The following is a 12,154-nucleotide window of genomic DNA, read 5'->3' as shown; positions in this document are numbered from 1 at the left end:
TTTTTGAGGGGATGCTTTGGTTGGGCCAATATTGTTGGAGAGAGCGTTGAGAGCCATGTGTTCCTTTTGTTTAGTTAGCTTTGTAGCTAAAATTGGTTAGCAATTCACTCTGGGCCTTTTCTGGGTTTTTTGTTCAGGTGGGAGTCCTCTCCTGTTGAGGTTTATCAGCGAGTGTCAATAGGAGGCTCGTGGTGTTTTTTTTGTAGGTGGCAGTGAACGTGGGTAGAGCTTCCCTTTCCCTTTTTCCCCTACATCGGCTCGGGAGCACCTCCGTGGATGTGGGGGGCCACCAGTTTCTGGTTGTCTTTTCCACTCCACTGGTTTTGTGTGCATAAAACCCCACCACATGTGACTGCACGAAGACCAGGGGCCAGTTAGTTAGTAGTTTTTGGAGGATAGTGGGGTGTGGCTCCTGTCCTTAAAACCCAGACTGGCAGCAGGTGAGTTGTATAAATATTTTTGGGGGGCATTTGTAATAGTTGTATTGGTTGAGGAAAATGTCTTCCTTTCTGAGTAGTTTTGTTCAGGCTCCTTCAGAGTTAGCTCTAGATTTGTGTACTAAGGAGCAGTTAATTGAAATAGCTGAACATTATCAGATTGAGATTGATAAAAAACCTAAAGAGATTGTTAAAGCTGGATTAAAGCAGGGTCTTAGGGAAGTGGGTATTTTTTGGGGTCAGTCTGCTAGTAGTGAGGGTGCAAGTTTTCAGTCTAGCCCTTCATTAACTTTTGATCAGCAGAGGGAGCTTTTGCAAATGCAGTTAGAGATAGCACGATTGAGAAATGCAAATAGACCAGGAGTACCACAGTTTGATGTTTCACAGAATCTTCGTTTGTTGCCTAAATTTGATGAGTCAGATCCAGATTTATACTTTACTTTATTTGAGCGTATTGCAGGAGCCAGAGCTTGGTCAGATGTGGACAGGACTATGTTGTTGCAATGTGTACTTACAGGTAAAGCACGTGAGGCTTTTTCAGCACTTAGTCTAGCTGACAGTAAAGTGTATGATAACGTTAAATCAGCAGTTCTGAAGGTCTATGAGCTTGTGCCGGAAGCATATCGTCAACGCTTTCGTTACAGGAAAAAGTTAGATTCACAAACCTATTCTGAGTTTGTTCGTGATTTGACTTCTGTATTTAATCGTTGGTGTACAGCATCTGAGGTAAGCACTTTTGAGGGTCTGTCAAACTTGATTGTGTTAGAACAGTTCAAAAATTCTGTATCTGACCAGGTTGCTACATACATTAATGAACGTAAAGTTAAATCTCCAAGTGATGCAGCAGTCCTTGCAGACGAGTACAGGCTAACTCATAAAAGTCATTTTGAGTCAAACAGTGACATGCACCATGCAAATAACTTTACTCCTAGGAATAGTAGGTCACCTTTTTCTGGAGCTTTTTTCCAAAGGCCTCAGCAGAAGTTTGGTTCTGGAGGACCTAAAGCACCAGTTAATGTTAATACCTGTCGCTACTGTTTAGTTGAAGGACATTGGAAGAAAGATTGTCCTCTACTTAAATCAAAAAAGTCAGGTCAAGTTAAACCTGCTATGATGGTAGCTCCTGTTACAGTCTCTGACCACCAGGTTGAGTTTTTTCAGCCACTAGTTGAGTTTGGTTCTCAGTCTTCCCACTGTGATTTTTCAGCCTTTATTTCAGATGGTATAGTTTCCCTGGTAGATGGCAACCAACATGTTCCAGTTAAAATCTTAAGAGACACTGGAGCTTTGGATTCTTTTATTCTGGAATCTGTTTTGCCGTTCTCTAAGGGGTCTGATACTGGCAGTTGTGTAATGGTACGTGGTATGGGTTTAGTTCCATTCTCTTCTCCTTTACATGAAGTTACCCTAAAATGTGGTCTGGTAGAGGGTGATGTAGCTGTTGGGGTTAGACCCCAGTTGCCAGTAGAGGGAGTCCACATGATTTTGGGGAATGACTTGGCCGGTAGTAAGGTGTGGGCAGATGGCAAATTAAACATCTTTAAGAAGCAACTTTCAGGGCCCCGTGAATGTGTATCTCCAGATTGCAGCAGTGTGTCTCCTGAGGTGTTTCCAGTTTGTGCTGTTACTCGCTCTGTCTCTCGTAAGGAAGTTGATAGTAAGCCAGAAAATCTTGAGTTGCCAGTTAAACTCCAGACAGAACAGTTGACTAGTTCAAGAGATTCATTGGTGGCTGAGCAAAAGGCCGATACTACTTTGGTTGTTCTGTTTGATAAAGTTGTTCCTGATTCAGTGGTGAGGAATAGTGCTCAGTGTTATTTTCTTCTTGATGGGCTGTTGGTCAGGAAATGGATTCCACACTGTGGTCAGGGTTTAGGAGAACCGGTGTTTCAAATAGTTGTACCTAATACTTTGCGAAATAAAGTGTTGCAAACTTCACATGATGATGTGGCAGGTCATATGGGTGTTCGTAAAACTTATGATCGCATACTCCGTTATTTTTTCTGGCCACGTTTAAAGCGGGATGTAGCTCAGTTTATTAAAACTTGTCATACGTGTCAGCGCACAAGTAAGCCAAACCAGGTTGTAAAGCCAGCACCTTTATATCCAATACCAGCCATAGGGCAACCTTTTGAGCATCTTATTATCGATTGTGTTGGGCCTTTACCACGGTCCAAGTCAGGTCATAGCTACTTGTTAACGGTTATGTGTCAAGCAACTAGATATCCGGCAGCTTTCTCTTTGCGTACTATAACTTCTAAATCAGTAGTTAAAGCATTAACTCAATTTATTTCAACATTTGGGATTCCAAAAATCATCCAGTCAGATCAGGGGTCTAACTTTACCTCACATTTATTTGCTCAGGTTCTCAAACAGCTTAAAGTTAAACACAACAAATCTACTGCGTTCCATGCCCAGAGCCAGGGAGCTTTGGAACGTTTTCATCAAACGTTGAAATCCTTGCTTCGTGCTTACTGTACAGAACTGTCTGCAGATTGGGAGGAGGGGTTACCTTGGCTGCTACTAGCTGCTCGTGAGGCAGTACAGGAAAGCACAGGGTTCAGCCCAAATGACTTAGTGTTTGGTCATAAAGTGCGTGGGCCTTTAGCAGTGCTGCAGGATGGTTGTTTGCCTGAGGAACCACCTCGGAGCCTTATTGACTATGTAAATGGTTTTAGGTTGAAGTTGTATAGGGCTGGTGAACTGGCTAAAGAAAAACTAGAAGGTTCTCAAAAGAAAATGAAACAGAGATATGACAGACAGGCTGAGCTGCGTGAATTTGGTCCCGGTGATCGTGTACTCGCTCTTTTACCTCTTGTAAGTTCACCTTTTCAGGCAAAATACTGTGGTCCTTTTACTGTGTTGCGCAAAGTGTCAGATTTGAACTATCTTATTGAGACCCCTGGTCATAGGAAGTCCTCTAAATTGTGCCATGTGAACCTGTTAAGGCGTTATCATTCCCGTGATCTAAGCAAAGTTGAAGGCACTCCAGCAGTGAGGTCAGCCTTGACTGCTGCTCCAGTCATTGAATCTTGTGCCTTAAGCTTTGTGGAGGGGGGAGAAGAAGAGGTAGTTGTGGTTTCGGATGAGGTTTTGCAGGGTCGGCTGAAGAACTCCCAGACTTTGCAAAACCTTGGGGTTTTGGTAAATCATTTAGACTCCGAGAAACGTGATGAATTGGTAACTCTTATTAGAAACTACCCTGTTCTGTTTTCTGACACCCCATCGCAAACCCACTTAATTAAGCATGATATAGACATTGAAGATGCTAAGCCTATCAAACAGAGATTTTATCGTGTATCTGAGGAGAAGAGACTGAAATTGGAAACAGAGGTACAGTATATGTTGGACAATGGTATTGCTGAGCCATGTTGTTCAAATTGGGCTTCACCCTGTCTTCTGGTCAAAAAGTCTGATTCCACTTTCAGACCCTGCACTGATTATAGAAAAGTAAATAATGTTACTAAAGCAGACCTTTACCCTCTTCCTAGGATGGAGGACTGTATTGATCAAGTTGGGTCAGCAAAGTATGTTTGCAAATTTGATCTTTTAAAGGGATATTGGCAAGTACCCCTTACCAAAAGAGCTTGTGAGATTGCTGCCTTTGTAACTCCATCTGGTTTGTTCTCTTATACAGTTATGCCTTTTGGCTTGCGGAATGCTCCAGCCACCTTCCAGAGGCTGATGAATCGGGTGGTCTCGGGTCTGGAAGGGTGTGCCGTCTATTTGGACGACGTAGTCGTCTACTCGGACTCCTGGGAGGAGCATGTCCAGAGGGTGCAAGCCCTGTTCGAAAGACTGGTGTGGGCCAGGTTAACTATCAATTTGGCAAAGTGCGAGTTTGCCAAAGCTACAGTCACATACCTAGGCAAAGTGGTTGGTCAGGGTTTTGTTTGTCCTGTGGAAGCCAAGGTTCAGGCTGTGAAGAAGTTTCCACAGCCCTCAACAAAGAAAGAACTGATGCGCTTCCTGGGAATGGCGGGGTACTACCGTGCGTTTTGTAAACTTTTCGGTAGTAGTGTCCCCACTGACCAATCTGTTGAAGGCCAAGGCTGAATTTATCTGGTCCACCCAGTGTCAAGAGGCATTTGATGCAGTTAAGGCTCTTTTGTGTTTGGCACCCGTGTTGGCAGCACCAAATTTTGGGAAACCTTTCAAATTGCAGGTAGACGCCAGTCAAATCGGTGCTGGGGCTGTGCTTCTCCAGGAAAATGATGACAATGTTGAGTGTCCAGTCAGTTTCTTCTCCCGGAAATTTAATAAGTATCAGCAAAATTATTCTGTAATTGAAAAGGAGGCTTTAGGACTCATTTGGGCTTTACAGCACTTCGAAGTCTATGTTGGTTCCGGTTTGACCTCTTTAACCGTGTTCACTGACCACAACCCGCTCATTTTTCTTAAATCCTTGCAAAACCCCAACCAGCGACTGATGCGTTGGGCTTTGTTCTTGCAACCATTCAACCTTGATATTAGACACATTAGTGGTAAGGATAATATCATTGCTGATGCCCTGTCCCGTGCTCCTTTAACCTAGTTTGTATCTTCTCACTGTTGACCCCTGCTGGCTGTCTGCACCTCTTTCTCTTAAATTGCTCCCCAGGTACCAGGGCTGCTGAGTTTGAGGGATGGACGGTCAGCCAGGGGACACTGGGTGACTGTTAGGAGCTGGGACTGGTATTTCTTTATTTATTTTCATTTTGGGGAATTTTGGATTGTTTTAAATATGTTGGGCCAAATTTTGGGCTGAGGGTGGGACCCTCATTTTAAGGAGGGGGGTGTCACAGCCCCTCCTCTGCTTTGCAGGGGCGGTTCCTCCTGCAGGCAGAGGAGGGTCGTTAGTGATTGGAGCCACCTGGGCTCAGGGTATTTAAACTGCTTCACTAACCACTCTCTCTCTCTCTGCTCCTCCAGGTATGATCCTGTTTTGTTTGTTCCTTTATAGTTATGTCTTAGCTTTTCCACTCAGTCATGTACACACACAGATTCACGCATCCATGCATTTTACATACACCTTACATTATGACATTCCCACACCTCATTTCCTTTTCTTTGTTTAAAGTTAATAGTTTTGATTTACAATAAAGACAACCTTTTTGATTGGCCTATACTTCTTGTTGGTGTCCCCTCATTTTTGCCACAGGCCATGAGCCAGCTTGTGACACAGGTATGATTGAAGTGAATTCAATCCTAGAAATAACCAGAGCAGATGTGAAATGTAGAAAATATTTTTTTTTTCTTGGAAAGTGCCTTGTTTTGTAAGGTTGTGATGATCTCAGTAGATCAGATGGAGTTTAGCAGCTTGTTTCACCACAGAGGAACGGAGGGAGTAAAGGGTCTGGAAATCAGCTTTAATCCTCATTGTGAAGAAACAAAGTGCCGCTCGTTCACATAATGTAGAGTATTGATTTAGCGAATCAGGATCATCAGATCCCTGTGGGAAACAGATTCAAATGTTTGTTATATGTCATTTAAATGTTGGATAATACTTTACTTAAAGCCTTTATAATGCACCTTTAATGAATTGTATGGTCTCATGATTAATTGTAACCACAGTTATAATATAATACTTATGTATTTCAGATGTAACTAGGAATCTGCAAATATTATAAATGTTATAATTTATCGTAACTTTGGTTACGATTATTTAATAAAAAGATAATACATTGTAACATATATTACGAATACCTTTATAATGCATTATACATAAAGGCTTTTAGTAAAGCCATTATCTTTTCATTTTAAACCATAGTCTTTTCAAGAGCCGGCTGTAACTTAGACATGATGTAATTAAATGTATTAAATTCATTCACAAATGTTAAAATGTAAATCTTTACCTTCCAAATTAGAAACATTACAACAATCTAAAATATTTGATGCTAGGAGCATTTCTAAGGTTATTTTTAGTTTAAATGCTGAATTCGCTTAACCTTTGTTATCCAGACTTTCTCTTAAATCTGTAAAAGCAGTCTTCATCTTTAGCCACCGTACGTGAGGACAGTATCTATATGCAGAAGAGACTTTAGCCGCTTTTGGTTACACTTTATTTTTAGGGTGTCATTGTTACAGTGTAATTCTATATTTAAGTACTGCGTAATATTAAGCAACTACATGTACTTACTATAGGGTTAGGGTAGGATTAGGGTTTGGTTGAGGGTTAGTTTCATGTAATTATGCATCATTTACTGTTATTACTATGGTAAGTACATGTAACATATGCAACAAGGACACTGTAAAATAAAGTGTTACGATGATCTGCTGATGATCCTGAATGGCTTGTTGAATGAGTGTTGATAGTCTGAGGCTCATCAATATTAACAGATCTGCTGAAAACACTCTTTATTTCATGACAATAGTTCTGTTTTCACCTCATTTATTATGCCGATGTCTTCAGATCTCCTGTAAATTGACACTTAAAGCTCATTTCATTGGTGTCAGCAGACTGAGGGTATTTGATGATTACAAATATGTACATTTATTTCTGTGTTTAAGCTTTCAACTGTTTTTCTTACCATTATTTATATTTGGAAGGATTTTCATTATTTTATTTTCTAAATTTTAAATATGGCTATATTTAAACGAAGAAGCAGAATAATGTTAGGGTGAACAATACAATGGATTTGTGAATTAGCACCAGTTACTTTACAATAGACAGACAGACATAAATTCGTAGATGTGTCAATTAGTATAAAAAAAAACTCATTAAATGATATATTTTTGATTTTGGCAGATCAGCTCCTCCCACAGCAATCACATCATCAGTGAAGCTCCTCCCACTGTAATTCATCATCAGTGAAGCTCCTCCAACAGCAATTCTCCAATAAATGCTGTAAATTCCCATCAGCTACAAGTGAAGACGAGCATCAGAGCATCAGGAAGAGCTGAAATCTGCAAAGACTGAGTTTATTAAAGAGGACAGTGAGAACATGAGTGATCCAGAACCCTGCAGAATGAAACACACTGAAGATCCTGAAGAACAAAGAGGTTGGTGTTTATTCTTCAAGCAGTTTTAGATTTAGATTTGTTGTAAAAAGAAAAATCTTTACAGCTGTTGAATAATCTAGGTGTAGCAATAAGGGACACTTTCTATGAACTGTGGAAAGACAATCCTGACAAAATGTATATTAGATAATTGTGTAGTTGATCAAACATATTTAATTGTTCTCCCCATAGAAACATGGGATTTGTGCCTATAATATGTTTAAAATAATAATTGTAAGATCAATGTACCTCATTCATGTATAGTTGCAGGGATGTATACTTAATAAAAATGCATCAACATTGTTTAGGATTTTTTTTTAAATAGAAATGGCGTATTGTCCACTGTTACATCAGGGTTCACCTTTATGTCCTTCACTTTTCTCATTTTATTTTTTATTTTTTTTTGAGTTAGTGAAAATGAATCGTGTTTATCTTTATTTCAGATTTGACTGAAGAAAACGAGGAGAATGAAGAATTGAGTGAAGTTGAGGAGAAAAATAATGTCAAAACTGGAGAAAAAACATTGAGTCACTTTCAAACCAAACAGAAAGATTTAAAGAAAAGAAGAGCCAAGAAATCATTCACCTGCACTCAGTGTGGAAAGAGTTTCACAAGCAAACCAAGTCTTGAGCGTCACATGAGGATCCACACGGGAGAGAAACCTTACAAGTGTTCACACTGTGACAAGAGATTCATCCAGTCAATAACTCTGAAAACACATGAGAGGATCCACACTGGAGAGAAACCTTACAAGTGTTCACACTGTGACAAGAGATTCAATCAGTCGATATCTCTGAGAAGCCACGAGAGGATCCACACTGGAGAGAGACCGCACACGTGTGATCAGTGTGGAATGGGTTTCACAGATAAAGCATATCTTACGGGTCACATGAGAGTTCACACTGGAGAGAGACCGTTCATTTGTGATCAGTGTGGAAAGAGCTTCACTAAATCAACACACCTTAATGAACACATAAACATCCACAGCAGAGAGAAGCTGTACACATGTGATCAATGTGGCAAAACTTTTTTGTTGAATTCAATCCTGAAGTCACACCTGAGAGTTCATACGAAGGAGAAGCCGCATTCATGTTCTGAGTGTGGAAAGAGTTTTTCACTGCGGCACAATTTACGAAGACATCAGAAAATCCACACTGGTGTGAGAGAGCACATGTGCTTTGAGTGTGAGAAGACTTTTACTTCAATGGGCAATTTAAAACTGCACCGGATTATTCACACTGGAGAAAAGCCGTATCCCTGCACTGCATGTGGGAAGCGTTTCAATCATCCATCTTCTCTATTCAAACATACAAAACACATTCACTGTAAGTAGATCCTCTTCAGATCCAGCACTTTCAGGTTTTATGTGTCCCCGCCAAATGTGACACAATAATGCATCAAGCAGTAAAATATAATCTGGATAAATCTGTCCTAACCAGCCATAACAACCGACATGACTAAGAAACTTTATCTGAAGTTTTCACAGTGAATAAAGTTCATCTTTGAAACAAGCAGATTCAACTGTGGGATTCAGATCAACTCAGAGTTCCTTCCCAAGAACAATGTCAAAAAGTTTAATCTTGTATATCATTTTGCTTCATGATATAAATTATTTTGTTGTGCGTGCTTATGAGTTTCATTTTATGGTCACTTGTCCTATCCAAATGTATCTCAGTATTTTGCTTACTCTTTCATGATGGAAAGTAAAAGCTTAAGCGTTCTTGTTCAGGAAGCTGACGAAGAGGCTGTAATTTTTTTTAATTTTGTTTTTCATTGTTGTTTTTAAAAATTATAATTATTCTTCCACTTATGATTTATTTAGAAAACCCAGATGCAAAAAAATAATATCTTACCATCATGATATTACTGTCATAATATCTGAAAACCATGAAGTATTATGTTTGCTTTTTGGGTTCTCTGTTTTAAAATTCTCAATGCTTTTAATTGCCTAATAAACTATACTTTACTCCACACATGACTGAGATAGAATGAGACGGCTGTTTGTCTACATCAGTAACCCTTATTTTTATTTGCTGTGTTGTTGTGTTTTGTGTGTTGTTGTTTTAACCTGTAAAGGCTGGATAGCTTCAGCTTAAGGGGATATGATGTGTTGAACTAACAACTCAGATCTAGAGGAATCACAAATAATTAGTTCACCTCGAGTCTTCGGGTTTGAGTTGTTTGTTCTTTTCGTTTTGTAACATTAGTCCGTGCCAGTTTGCGAACGTCCCTATTTCATCCCTCATCTGACATTTCCTTAACATTTCCATTCGCCTGTGCATTGCCTTTTATCATCAGACCTGACACCTTGCAACTCAGACAATAGACATTTTTTACTAAAATATAAACCCATATTGGATTTAAAAGTGGATGTGGTTGTTCCTTAAAAACATCCCTAATTAACTGTGAAAATGAATTTTATGCAGAAACCATGTTTTGTTTTGCAGATTGACATGGTTTTAGTGCAAACAAAGAGTATTTGAAATAATTGTAAAATTAAACTTACAAAAATAATAATAATACCTTCTCTGCGTAGCCAAGGTGTCGCCCATGGGGAATTTAAAAAACGAATTTTATTGTTACTTTATTCCCTTGAGAGTATTTTCTGTGATTAACATTAAAGTATTTCTATTGTACTTTCTGTACATGCATCTTGAGATCACCACCTCATATGTGACACTTTCAGAGAGTTTTTGTTTTTAAAAATGTGTGATAAAAGTGATCAACAATGAACATGCAATGTTTTAGTAGTACTAGTATTAATTAACGCTAATTTCCTTACTGTCTTGTTTAGATGCTGTGTATAAGGAAAGCTTCCTCCTGCTCTCGTCTCTTCTGCTATTCTACCTCCAGTTTGACTGAATCCAGCTGAACTTCAGATTCTACAGCGAACACCATCACAAAACTCAATATCATACACGATCTGATGCATTGCTTTTGTGGAAGACATTGTATCTTTAAGATGTGTGTGACCATCATGTGACAGTAAAAGAGCACACAAAAACCACACTTATTACAATACCATGAGTGTATATATATATGATGTTTTTACCTTTTATTAGAATAAGACTAAGAAAGCATAGGAAACGAGTCTGAGCAACCGGGTCACACTAAATGCATCTCTATATCAATGTTATCAAATATATATATGCATTGCGTTTATCGTGCAATTTATACACGAAAATTTGTTTTTACGTGCATATGATACGCTTGGGTAGGTTGAAAGGGATAGTTCACTTTGAAATTAAATTTTGGTATGTTTTAGCGTACCTCAAGGGCATCCAAGATGTAGGTGACTTTTTTCCGCAGTAGTTTCAATTTTTATATTTTTAGGTCAAGCCGTTCTTGTCTCTCAGTCATATAATGCAGGTCTATGGTCACCACCTCAAAGAGCATGCACAGAGAAGTCCAAATTTAACAATTCCCCATCGTAAGTACACATTGATGGCCTAAGACACGAAACGAGCGGTTTGTGTGAGAAAACGAACAGTATTTCTATCGTTTTTACCGATAAAACGCACGAGAGATCACTTTTCGCAGACTAAGCCAGAACGTGCGCACACATGTCACACACCAGGAAACGCGCGCGCCCTCAGATCACTTGGACGTGGTTGTAGAGGTAAAAACGATATAAATACTATAAATAAGGCACTCCAGTTGCTAGATGATAGCAGTGATAGCAAAAACCATGTTTCTGAATCACAGATCCTAGGGATGTCATGTAGACTGAGAAGATAAGCGGTCCCAGCACTGAGCCCTGAGGCACTCCAGTAGCTAGATGTTGGGTCTTAGACACCTCACCCCTCCACGATACCCTGAACGACCTACCTGAGAGATAAGACTTGAACCATTGGAGTGTGGTTCCCGGTTTACAATAAGTTAACATGAAATAAGAATGAACAGCATTTATCAATTTTAGTTCATATTAATTTCAACATTTACTAATACATTATTAAAATTAAAGGTTGTATTTGTTAACATTAGTTAATGCACTGTGAACTAGCATGAACAAACAATGAACAGCTGAATTTTTATTAACTAACATTAACAAAGATTATAAATACTGTAATAAATGTATTAATCATTGTCTTTGTCATTGTTATTAATAAAAAATAATATTTGTCTATAATTGACAAGTTTCTCTAACTGATGAATCTCTTGTTGATGAGGTTCAGAATCATGTGTTTGTATTGACATGAGTTCTGTTCTTGAACAATTAAACATGTTTCTGTTTTTAAAAGCAAAACACCAGCTATGGGAGTTGAACTGGAAAAGTTGCTTCTACTAAAATAAAATAATAATGTCTGTGCGTTTACAGCTGCATGTGTAAATCAAGTATTGAAGAGCAGATCTGATGCTTCAGTCATTGATATTGCTATGAGGACATTTTCAGTAAGATTAAAATAGTTCATCTTTTGTTTTGCCTTTTATTTCAAACATACCAGAGGTTTAATATTTACATTTCATAGTTGACTGTTGTATCGGATAATCTTATGACTTCAGCTCAGTTATAAATTTAATTCATCTTCTTGAAAAATTGTATACAACATAAAAATATACATAAATGTAAGTTTACCTTTAACAAAAAAAAGTGTGTTTTTGAAATAATTTAAAATAAGAATTTTAATAAGTACAATGTAATTGATGTATAGTTTAATATCTTACCCTCGTGTTCTTTCTATCTTCTTTTGTTGTCTTTTATTTTTCAGTTTTCAGCTAATCACTGTTAACTCTTATTT

The sequence above is a fragment of the Leuciscus leuciscus genome (assembly GCF_965113295.1).
Source record: "Leuciscus leuciscus genome assembly, chromosome: 1".
Lineage (NCBI taxonomy): Eukaryota > Metazoa > Chordata > Actinopteri > Cypriniformes > Leuciscidae > Leuciscus > Leuciscus leuciscus.
Note: the sequence above shows the minus strand (reverse complement) of the source record.